Genomic DNA, 10,185 nt, shown 5'->3' on the forward strand with positions numbered 1-10,185 from the left:
CAAGCTGGGCCTTGTGTCTGCACCTGCATATTCCTAAACCTTCTCAGCGTCTTTGGACTGTGACTGAGGAGACAAACCATGCAGGAAACAGTGCTATTTTACTGCCCCAGAGTATTGTTACATATAGTTTGAGGCTGGGATAGGACTAAATTATTTATTGTTTTTCAGAACCTTCTTCACCTGCAGTTTTCTTTCTAGACCAGAGGTGAGCCATTGTTTTTGTTTTTGTTTTTCTTGCTAGGGGCTTGGGCTAGCTTTGAAGTTGATTCACTTGTCTTAAGTCATCCATTCCAACGTGAATATCCTGAGGGTCACTCCCCAGGCTCTGTTCAGGTGGCGAAAGGGAGCATAGGGCTTTGCCCTAAGATGTACAGTCCCATTCCACAACGTTGGATATCAAGCCGGGCTTTGTGTCTGCACCTGCATATTCCTAAACCTTCTCAGAGTCTTTGGACTGTGACTGAGGAGACAAACCATGCAGGAAACAACTTAAATTTAACATAATTGATGTATGTTATTGGTGTTTATTGTTGGGGTGGTAAAAATATATGTATACTTTTTATTTTTTTAGGTGAGAGGATTTTAGAGCATGTCTCAACAGCTCGTGGTGTTACTTGTGAGTGAGATATAACCTCTGTGAAGACTTCTCAGGATGATGATAAAGAGACTGTCTCGAAAGTAGAGATAGGCTCTGAGAGAACGAACAGGCCCTAAGCTTCAGTGTCTTAGAAATTACCTAAATTTATGGGGATCTGGGCCGCCCCCGCCCCCATTGCCACACCACTGCCACATCAGCATTAGGTTTGCTGAATAAGGACATGTATGTTTGGATTGGCTATACCAATTTTCGAGCCTAGATTGTAAGCCCACCTCCCAGCCAAGGGGAAGAAGGGATAGAGGTGGGTAGGGGTTTGTTTATGTTAGGGTATATTATCTCCTTTTGCTTTCTGTGCCTTGCCTCTCTCCTGCTGGTAGTGCACTGTGCACCAGAGGAGTAGATGCCCCTTCTCTGGATTGTGATAGAGTGTGACTTTTGCTTCTACCTTCAGAGGTCTCTGAGTTTAATTGGGTGAGGGTCACTGTCCCACAAACTTGGGATCAAGTGGTCATGCATATGTGATTTTATTGACCCAAGGTTGATACCTTTTTAAATTTTGTGGTTTTAAAAAATGGATATTTCTCCAGTGAAACATGCAAAAGTTATAGCTCTTAAAGAGCACACTTCAGTGACTGTTCGGGATATTGCAGCAGTTCTTGGTATGGGTAAGTCAAGTGTTTCAAGGATCATTCAAGTGCACAATGAAACTGGATCAGTCTCCCCAAAGTGCAAAGGTAAGTGTGATAGGAAAAGGAAAACAACACCAAGCATTGACAACCTTTTGCTGCAAAATAGCCTAATTAATCCTGAAAACAAGCCAGACCTTCAGAGGGACCTGGCCACTGGAGGAGTTGTCACTGATTTTTCAACAGTGCGTTGTAGGCTCCTTGAGATTGGCAGATCATCCAGAATACCAGTAAGAAAGCAGCTGTTAACCACAGCTGTGTGGGCATGACAATACAAAGACTGGAGTGTTAAAAATTGGAAAAAGGTCATTTTTAATGATAAAACTCACTTTTTCATTCAAGTTTATGTGGAAATGTTTTGGGGTTTTTTCACTTGCAGTGGGCCTGGAAGTCTTGTCTCCATTGAGGGACCAATGAACTCTGATAAATATATTGAAATATTGAAAAGCACAGTTACTCCAGAATTGCAGAAAATCTCAGATGGAGATGGAGTGGTGAAATACTGTCTTGCATCATGCTGCATCTCCCAAAAAGTTAATAAATTTATCCATGAGATGGAGATAAACATGCTTCAGTGGCTTGGGAACTCACCTGGTTTAAACCCCATTGAAAACCTGTGGGATAGAATCAAAGCTGGACTTTGGATTTCTCCAATGGACTGCTCATCAAAGGCACATTTGATAGCCAATGTGAAAAAAGTATGGTTTCATGATGAATTACAGAATGTGTTAAAATCTTGTCAATTCCATGCCAAATAGTGTAACGCAAGTGATTGCAGCGAAAGGAGGACATGTTATTGAAAGTTGCATGTTAGATATGTGAAAACTTGTAAGGTTTTGTGTATACATTCAATAAATTCTGTAATTTTACTTGTCCCATTGATTTTGTGCATCATTCTTATGTATCCTATATAAGATTTTACTCCCTTAGAATGAAAATGGTTGATCCATTTAACTTTTAAACAATTTTTCGCTAGTAATCAGGTACTGACATAAGGTATGAATAATCTTTAATAAAAGAAACTTGTCTGGTTGTCAGAATCTCACTGAGCCTAGAAAGCAGTACTACTGCCTGTCCTAAGGAGTAGGGATTTGATAATCTGGTCCCAGCCTTCAGCTTTAGTAGCAATGTGTGGTCAGACTGCCAAGAAAAAAAAGGAAATGCACATAAATATATTAGAGTGGGAGGTCTGCAAGGGGGCTGCCATGCCTATCCATATGTAGTGTGGGTTCCTGTTGGTATTTGATTTGATTCAGTGTCTGCTCGGCAAGCTGTGCTAATTATTTGGATGTATATCTTGGTATACAGTGCTTGATAGTAGATTGATACCAGGAGTTCCAGGGGCTTACAAAGACATGACCTGAGATGTGAATATCTGCATTTCCCTAAAGTGTCCAGGTAGAGACCAAAAGTGTTAACCATTCCAAGCTTAAGAGCCTTCATTACATGTTAAACTACCAAGTGCCTTCTAATTGAACTTTTTTTTTTCATTTCCCCCCCTTTTAACCAATCCTCTGCTTAGCTACTAAAATCTTAAAAGCACAGGTATGAATCCTCAAAGGCTTTCAGCCCCCCATTTACTTTGGGATTAGATATAGTAGCCTGGTATTTGATATTTAACTCCTTTGTCACAGTTGTTCAAGTATGTCCCATGCTTGGAATGCACCTCCCTCTTTAGTTTTAATATTTAAAATCCTTAACTTTAGAGCGCTCAGCTCTGAAGCCTTTTCTGATGCCCTGCCAAAGTCATAGAACCATTGTATATTCAAGTGGACCGATAATTCACAAAGGTAGGGGAACTATTCCTGGGACTAAATGTTGGCTTAAACTCCTGTGTATCCCTATTGCCTCTAGGAGCAAATGTAAACCTCAGCTTGGCCTTCTCAGCACTCCTATCCTGACTCCAATGTTGTCCCTTCTGCTCAAACCCCAGCAATTGCAGTTCTTCCTGATCACCCCTGAGCTTTGCACACAATACGCCCCTAATAAATGCTTCATAGTATTCTCACAACTGCAGGACGTGTATGTTGTCTCATAAGCTGGAGCAGACTTTGCCCAGTGCCTGTCACACTGTAACTGAGTGCTGAATTGATTGCATATGAACAAGTGTTCAGCATAGGATACTTCTAACTGAAATAAAGTAGAGTGGTTAGTCTTCAAGGGGGGCTGATGTTGTGTGGGTTACTATTGGTATTGGCCCTAGTTATGGGGCAAGGATCATACAGAAATGGGATACTTCTCTATGGCTGTCCCCATAAGTTGACCCCTCAAGTTGTCTCCCATGACTCACCCAGTACCTGCTTCCTGGAGCCACCATTGAAGGTGCTAGGCCCCTATACCAGAATTACATTTCAAAGGGACTAACAGTCCCTTGTACCTCCCCATACAACATCTTCCCTGTTAGGAAACCTGCTAACTGAGGTTGGAGGTGCCTTGTCTGAGTTCTCCATACCATTAACACCATTGTTCTACCTTGATCACCTTGTGGTCTCTAATCCCAACACTTTCTTATCCCTTATCCTTCTGTTTGCTACTGTGTTCACTACTATTCACCTCTGCAACACCTTTTCTATTCCTGTGCAGCCCTCCTGCCAATACCTTTTTGCTTTTACTTGAGAAGGATGACAATACACCTCCGCATTTCAGTGAATCTCTCATATTTCTCCAAGTTCTCCATGATGATCTTGGCTCTTGTCCTTTATAGCTCTGAACTCCTCCACTGTATAGATGACCTTCCGCTCTGCTCCCCTGAACTTCAGGGGAGGGAGATGCCATAGGGCTCCTCACATTTCTCGCTTTGAATAGTCATAAGGCTCTATCACTTCATATCCCAGGATACTGTCTTCCTTGATCACTAGCCCAGGCTATCCACAATTTTCCGCTCTCATTGTCCAAATAGCAACTTAATCCTTTCTTGGGCCTCACTGGATATTGCCCTGATCCTGTACAGCCGAATTTTCTTTCCTAGCCCACCGCCTATTTGAAGTCCTGGGATGCCAAAGCCTCAACCCCTGTGCTTGTCCAAAGAACAGCATAAGGCTATAGACCCCATCGGGGCCTCCCTATCTGAGCCCCCACCCCCTGCTCTTGGCCTTCCCAGTTCCTTACCTTTTGCACTCTTCACTGTGGAAAGAGGAGGGGATGCAGTAAGAGTCTCAGCACAGAAACACGGGGATTGTTACAGACCAGCAGGATATCAGACAAGTGGATGCAGTAGCCTACCACCCTGCCTATAGCTGAGACTCTCAGCCAAAGTGAGAACATCATACTTGGTTCCCTGTAACGCTTCTTGTGCCCCAGGTGGCTGAGGTCCTCCTAAATTCCTACGACACTCATCAAGCAGCTGACCTACAAAAATTGAAACCCAGGTACCGATGCGGCCCCATGTCATGATCAAAACAGCTTAACGGACCAAACCCGGCCTGTCCCTAGCCTTGAAGCACACCAGTCCCTGAGCAACCCCAAGTCTAAGCCCATGAGCCATGACTCCATCACGATCCTGGACTGCCTTCTGACTCCACGAGTCCACCTCCAAGAGACACCCAGCCCACTTGCCGACCTCACAGTTTTCACGGGTGGCTCCTGCCTAAGGAGCTCCAAGGGACAAGTGGTAGCAGGTTATGAGGTCCTGGAGTCAGGTCCCCTGCCCTATGCTCTCTCTGCACAACAGACAGAGTTAGAAGCAATGTCAGGGGCCTGTGAACTGGGAAAGGGACTGAAAATTAACATCTACACAGCAGGTGTTCCTTTGGGGTGGCCCGTGACTTTGGAATGCTGTGGAAGCAATGAAGATCCTTAACCTCCACCAGACAGCTCAAAAAGAACAGTAATCAGGCTTCCAGGTTACTGGGATGTGTGTTTTTCCCCAAGCAGGTGGCTGTTGTCAAAACTACTGGTCACTCTTGTGAATCCATGCCTGAGGGAATCTACTGGCTGACCAGGCAGCCCTCCCACCTCTGGTGCTTGTAATGGTCTCCTGCACCTCACCCGCTGCACCCCCACCTACTGATCTAGTAGCTTTAACAGAGGCTCAAGCCCCGGTCTCTCCAGAGACAGGACACCAATGGGAACTACAAGGATGTGCCTGAGACTCTGAAATGGGGCTTTGGAAACACGGACACTGAGTTGTCCTCCCCCACCAGCTACACCGGCCACTGTGGAGCCACCTGCCTGACCTGACAAGTTTTGTGAACTTGCTTGTCAACACTGGTGGGGAATACCCAAACAAAAGGCTGAGGATGTGGTGTCCAATGGTCAGTTCTGTCTTCTGTACAAACCCTCCAAACCCCTCAGGCCTCCCCAAGGCTGCTTTCTGCTCCCCACTTTGCCCTTTGAGATCTGGCAGATTGACTTCTAGCTGCCTCCATGCTGAGGATATTAAATTCACCCTGGTTATGGCCTACATGTTTTCCAGCTTCATGGGGGTTTTTCTGTAATGGATGACCACCACGGGGATGGTATGGAGGGCCCCGTGTGAACACAAAATCCCTTTTGGGGGATCCCACGGGAGGTTCATAGTGATCTGGGAACCCATTTTACAAGCCAGGGGCTCAGGGCAATCCTGGAGACCTGGGGAATCCGCCAGTACTTACTTTGTGCTTACCACCCTCAGTCCTCAGGGGCTGGCAGAGAGAACTAAACTAAGAGCGTGTTGAAGGAATTACTTGGGAAACTGACCTCTGGACTCCAGGTACCCTAGGTCAAGGTATGCCCCATTGCCTTCCTTGCCCTCCAGTCACAACCTGTAGGCAAGATCGTAGGAGGTCATCACTGGGAGACCAATGCCCTTCACCCCCACAGATCTCTCCCAACTCACATCGAGTTGTCTTTGGGAATATTGTGTCAAGTTTAGTTAACAGATTCATCAGGTTCAAGATCTTGTCAGCCTCGTTCCCTAGGTCTGCTGCCTGAAACCAGTCTCCTATCCCCTGGTGATTTGGTATACCAGAAACGCTATCTTCAGCAACACTCCCTGGAACCCAGGTGGAAGGGGCCTTTCTAGGTGCTACTCACAACCTCCACTGCCACCATACTCCAGGGGACAGACTTGTGGATTCATCTGTCACCTAAAGACTGCCCCTGCTCCTGAGTGGACATCTGAACCCCCTGGAGGCCTTGCCCAGCTTTGTAAGGGCCTGAAGAAGACAGCATCTGAGGCATCCCCCCAAGAATCTGGGCCAGGCCTGCGAGAGTCCCCTCCCCCCTTTTTTTCTTCATCTTCACAAGTCATATGCCATTTGCCCATATCTCTTTGCCACCCTACGTTTGGTTCTGGTTTGCTTTGGCTCTCATTTTCTTCCACCATGCCCCTCACTCCCCCTACCTTGGGCTTCCTTTCCGCCTGCTCCTTCCACTTGCTTATGGTTGTCTTGCAATGGCTACTCATCTCTGAGGGCACCCAATTACAAGGAAAGGACAACCTCCCTTCCTCCACACCCGCTCACCCCATGCAGAGGCTGGGCCAGGAGGCCGGCAGGCTGTTTAACCTGTCCAACTGTTGGCTGTGTGTTGACCCACTTCAGTGCAACCTTTCTCTGCCAATGACTGGGGGTCTACTGAATTGATAGCCCAAGCCCACCCCAATAAATGTCTTAGACTCTCAGAGAATGTCCCAGACAGCAAGATGTATGAGGCCCAGGAAACTAAGCAAACCTGGTCTTCTCAGGAATTCAACACCCTCTTCAGTGCCCCCTACTTCCGGACTCAGGCAAAACCTGCATCTGCCTAGCCCTCAACAGCACGCAGGGCCTTGTTTTCACTGGAGCCACCTGGGTCTCTTAAGCCCCCCTGCTGCTTTTTGCTCTAACAAATCACACCTCTGGAACCCCTGTAGGGGACCTAGGTCTGACCTGGTTCAACTACACCGTTTGGGTTTGTCCTGGTGAACCTGAGTCAGCCGCTGGAGGGGAACTGACTTCATGGTACATAGCCCTGCCTTCTCCTGGGATCCTAGGAACCAGTACCACCCAAGGGGCCCCTGACTCCCAGTTCTGCTCAGGTTGACCCGCTGGGTTAGGTGCTGCTCCCTGTCACAGGGATTGGTTCCTGGTTAATACCACTTTCTCTGTCGAGGCCTACCTGAAGCTCTGGCCTGACAGAACAGAGGTAGCAGGGGTACTGCTGGGCGGAACACGGGTACAGGCCCACATCCAGCGGCTCCCCTAATGATCCCTGTCTGAACCCTTCTGTGGGCCTGCTGCTGTCTCATTCCTGGCCCCTGTACAATGACACCTCCCCCAGGAACTCGGGTGGTGAGGGCACGCGTAAGAAGGCCTCTGTCAGCTGGTTCCCTGGCTCCCTTACGTTCTCCCTACCCTATCATCATCCCTAGGCATGGTGTTTTTGTGGAACCTCCCTTTACCAGCCTCTCCCTCCCTAGTGGACTGGGCTATGTACCATCATTGGTGCCGGGCCCGACCTCTGGTATATATTGCAGGCATCACCCTGGTAGCTCTGAATCCCCAGGACCTTGTGACCATCGATTCCCACATCTGGGTCATATCCCACCGCTCCCGGCACACAGTCCAGGCCCAATCTCTCATGGTAGGTGGCAATATCCTGGCCAATACAGGGACTGGAGTAGGAGGTCTGATTTCCACAAATGAGGTTTTCAAGAATTTGTCCTGACAGATAGCTAACATGAACAGCTGGAGAGATCTAGAAGCCCAGGGGGGTGTCTGTGCCTTCCTCAATAAGGAATGCTGTTTTTATGTTAACAACTCCCAAAAGATATAGGATAGCATAGACCGACTTCGTGCTCTTGCTAACCAGTTAAGGGAACAGGCCACAGGGACCCAGTGGTATGCCATGTTTGGCTCCCTTTCCCCTGTAGTGGGCCGGTTTGATCATATCCTTCCTCCTTTCTGCCATTGGGATACTTTCTGCCCTTGCTTTCATCTTTCTTGGGGCTCAGTGGGGCTGGCCTTAGCCCATAAATCCTCTGCCACCCAGGTGAATAACATTACCCTGCCTGTAATTGTGCCTCCTTGGTCTGCAGGACACGTTTTGTTCCTTCCTTTGATCCAAAAGGGGAGAATGTGAAGACAGGCAGACCTCTGGTCAAACAGGCAAGGGCTACTAGAACTTCCCTTCCCACTCTCTGAGGAAGAGTAAGGCTCTGCCCCTTTAAACCTTGCTTTCCCTGACTGCTTTAAGGCCAAACCTGAAGCAGCAAGGAGCATTCCACTGCCTCATCCAACCCTTGGACTCTGGGGACTTTCCATCCTCACCCTCTTCCTTGTTCCCTGTACCAGAGGGCGTCTCTTGACTTCTGTGAAATGGAAAATTCTGGGAAATGGAAACCAAACCCGAGGAATGGTGGCAGTACCTGCCTGGGCCAGAAGAAGGCCATTTCCACCCAGCTTTGCGGTTATGTCTCTATACTCTGTGAAACCTAACCCTAAATAGAGCTCAGTTGTACCTGCAGCTCCGCATGCATGCCACCAGCTTGAGAGAAATAAATCGAGAGAAATAAATCATGCATACAACCTAATTCTGTTTGTCCTTCTTAGACCAAACTCTGGGGTTGACAAAAGGGAGGAGGGCCCAAGGGATAGCTGACATGGGCATCCTTAAAGGGAAAGGTGGAAAACATTGGGGAGGGAGAATGTGATAGAGCAATCAGCATGGGGGGGAGGGCAGGAAGAGATAATCCAAAGCACAGGCAACCTATCTTTAAAATAAAAGAAACTTCACCTTACCTCAATTACAGAATTCATGCATTCAACAAACATAAAGTACTTATACTATGTAGAGGGTCCTGTGCTTCCTGTGAAAAAATAAAAAATAGGACCATCCTTTCATTCAGGGAGCTCCAAGTTTAGTAGGCAATCATCAGCCATGTGAATATATGCAAAATAACTGACTGATTCATGAAATGTACATTGTGCTTTGAGAGTCAGCAAAGAAGGGATCACTCCCGATGAGGGCCTCCCTGACAGCCGTGCCATTTGATTTAGACCTTACTGCCTTGGTGGGATTCCTACAGGTCAGAGCACTGCCTAGCACCGAGGATACAGAGAAAGATATGAGACAGTCCCTGCCCTTAGAAAGATCACAATACTAAAAAGCTACAAATGGGAGTGAGGAGGGTATTACCTCAACTCTGCCCAGCCCTACAGAAGGATGGGGAAATTATCGGAGTTGTGAATTTTGAGTTAAATTCATCTTGCAGAATGGTGAGTTCCTGGAGGTGTTGAAGCCTAGCCAAGTAGCTGGGTGGGAAATGGGATGAATTCCCTGGGTGCCATCCTTTTAAATGGTGGACAAGATCTCCAACATCCATCCATCCTCTGCAATCAGAGGAAAGGAGGGGCCCCAGGGGTGCTGAAGGAGGTATGAGTTTTTGAGTAGATTTCATTGTATAGAATGATTAGATGATAAGAATCAGAAAAGTAGCCAGATGGGAAATGATGGGAATTCTTTGCATTCCATCTTTAGATAGTGGAGTATTGGGAAAAATTCATCTCCAAAGTTTAGGAGAAGATTGGGAGGGGTGTGCATTTACAGGCATAGGAACAAAGATGAATAAAGCTGGGATAACTGGGGCATTGAATGTGATTTTGCACAGAGAGAGATGAGAGGTAGCATTTGGGGATCATGTGCATTTCTCAGAGATGGTAGGGTCCTCAGAGGCCAAACAGTCCAATCCCATACCTTCATATTACAGATTTTTAAAAAATTAATTTATGAGCAATCACTTCCATAAGCTTTTGAGTTTTAAATTTTTCTCCCCCTTCCTCTCCACCTCCTTCCCCAAGACAGTATAGGCTATACATATACATTCCTATTAAATGTATTTTCACATTAGTGATGTTGTAAGAAAGAATTAGAGCCAATAGGAAGAACCACCAGAAAGAGGAAACAAAACACAACAGAAGGAAAAAAAATAGCAAATAGTAT

General features: G+C 46.8%; 1 long non-coding RNA gene and 2 other non-coding genes across 4 annotated transcripts in view; all 3 read left to right on the forward strand.

Moving 5' to 3' along the window:
- LOC114045007 overlaps positions 1 to 93 on the forward strand; it is a 257-nt gene extending 164 nt beyond the window's left edge. Inside the window, exon 1 of the small nucleolar RNA XR_003569321.1 lies at positions 1 to 93. This exon is cut by the window's left edge and continues 164 nt beyond it. This is a non-coding gene — a small nucleolar RNA (small nucleolar RNA SNORA73 family).
- LOC114044852 lies at positions 7 to 2,159 on the forward strand. Of its 2 annotated transcripts, none has more exons than XR_003569308.1 (2): positions 7 to 205; positions 572 to 2,159. It is a non-coding gene; the product is annotated as an uncharacterized LOC114044852 (long non-coding RNA). The 2 variants fall into 2 exon arrangements; XR_003569309.1 differs by having other exon boundaries at positions 1,664 to 2,159.
- On the forward strand, positions 291 to 490 carry LOC114045006. The gene has a single exon (XR_003569320.1). It is a non-coding gene; the product is annotated as a small nucleolar RNA SNORA73 family (small nucleolar RNA).
- Positions 2,160 to 10,185: the final 8,026 nt, after the last annotated feature.

The sequence above is a fragment of the Vombatus ursinus genome, unplaced genomic scaffold (assembly GCF_900497805.2).
Source record: "Vombatus ursinus unplaced genomic scaffold, bare-nosed wombat genome assembly UNPS02014775.1, whole genome shotgun sequence".
NCBI classification, from domain to species: domain Eukaryota; kingdom Metazoa; phylum Chordata; class Mammalia; order Diprotodontia; family Vombatidae; genus Vombatus; species Vombatus ursinus.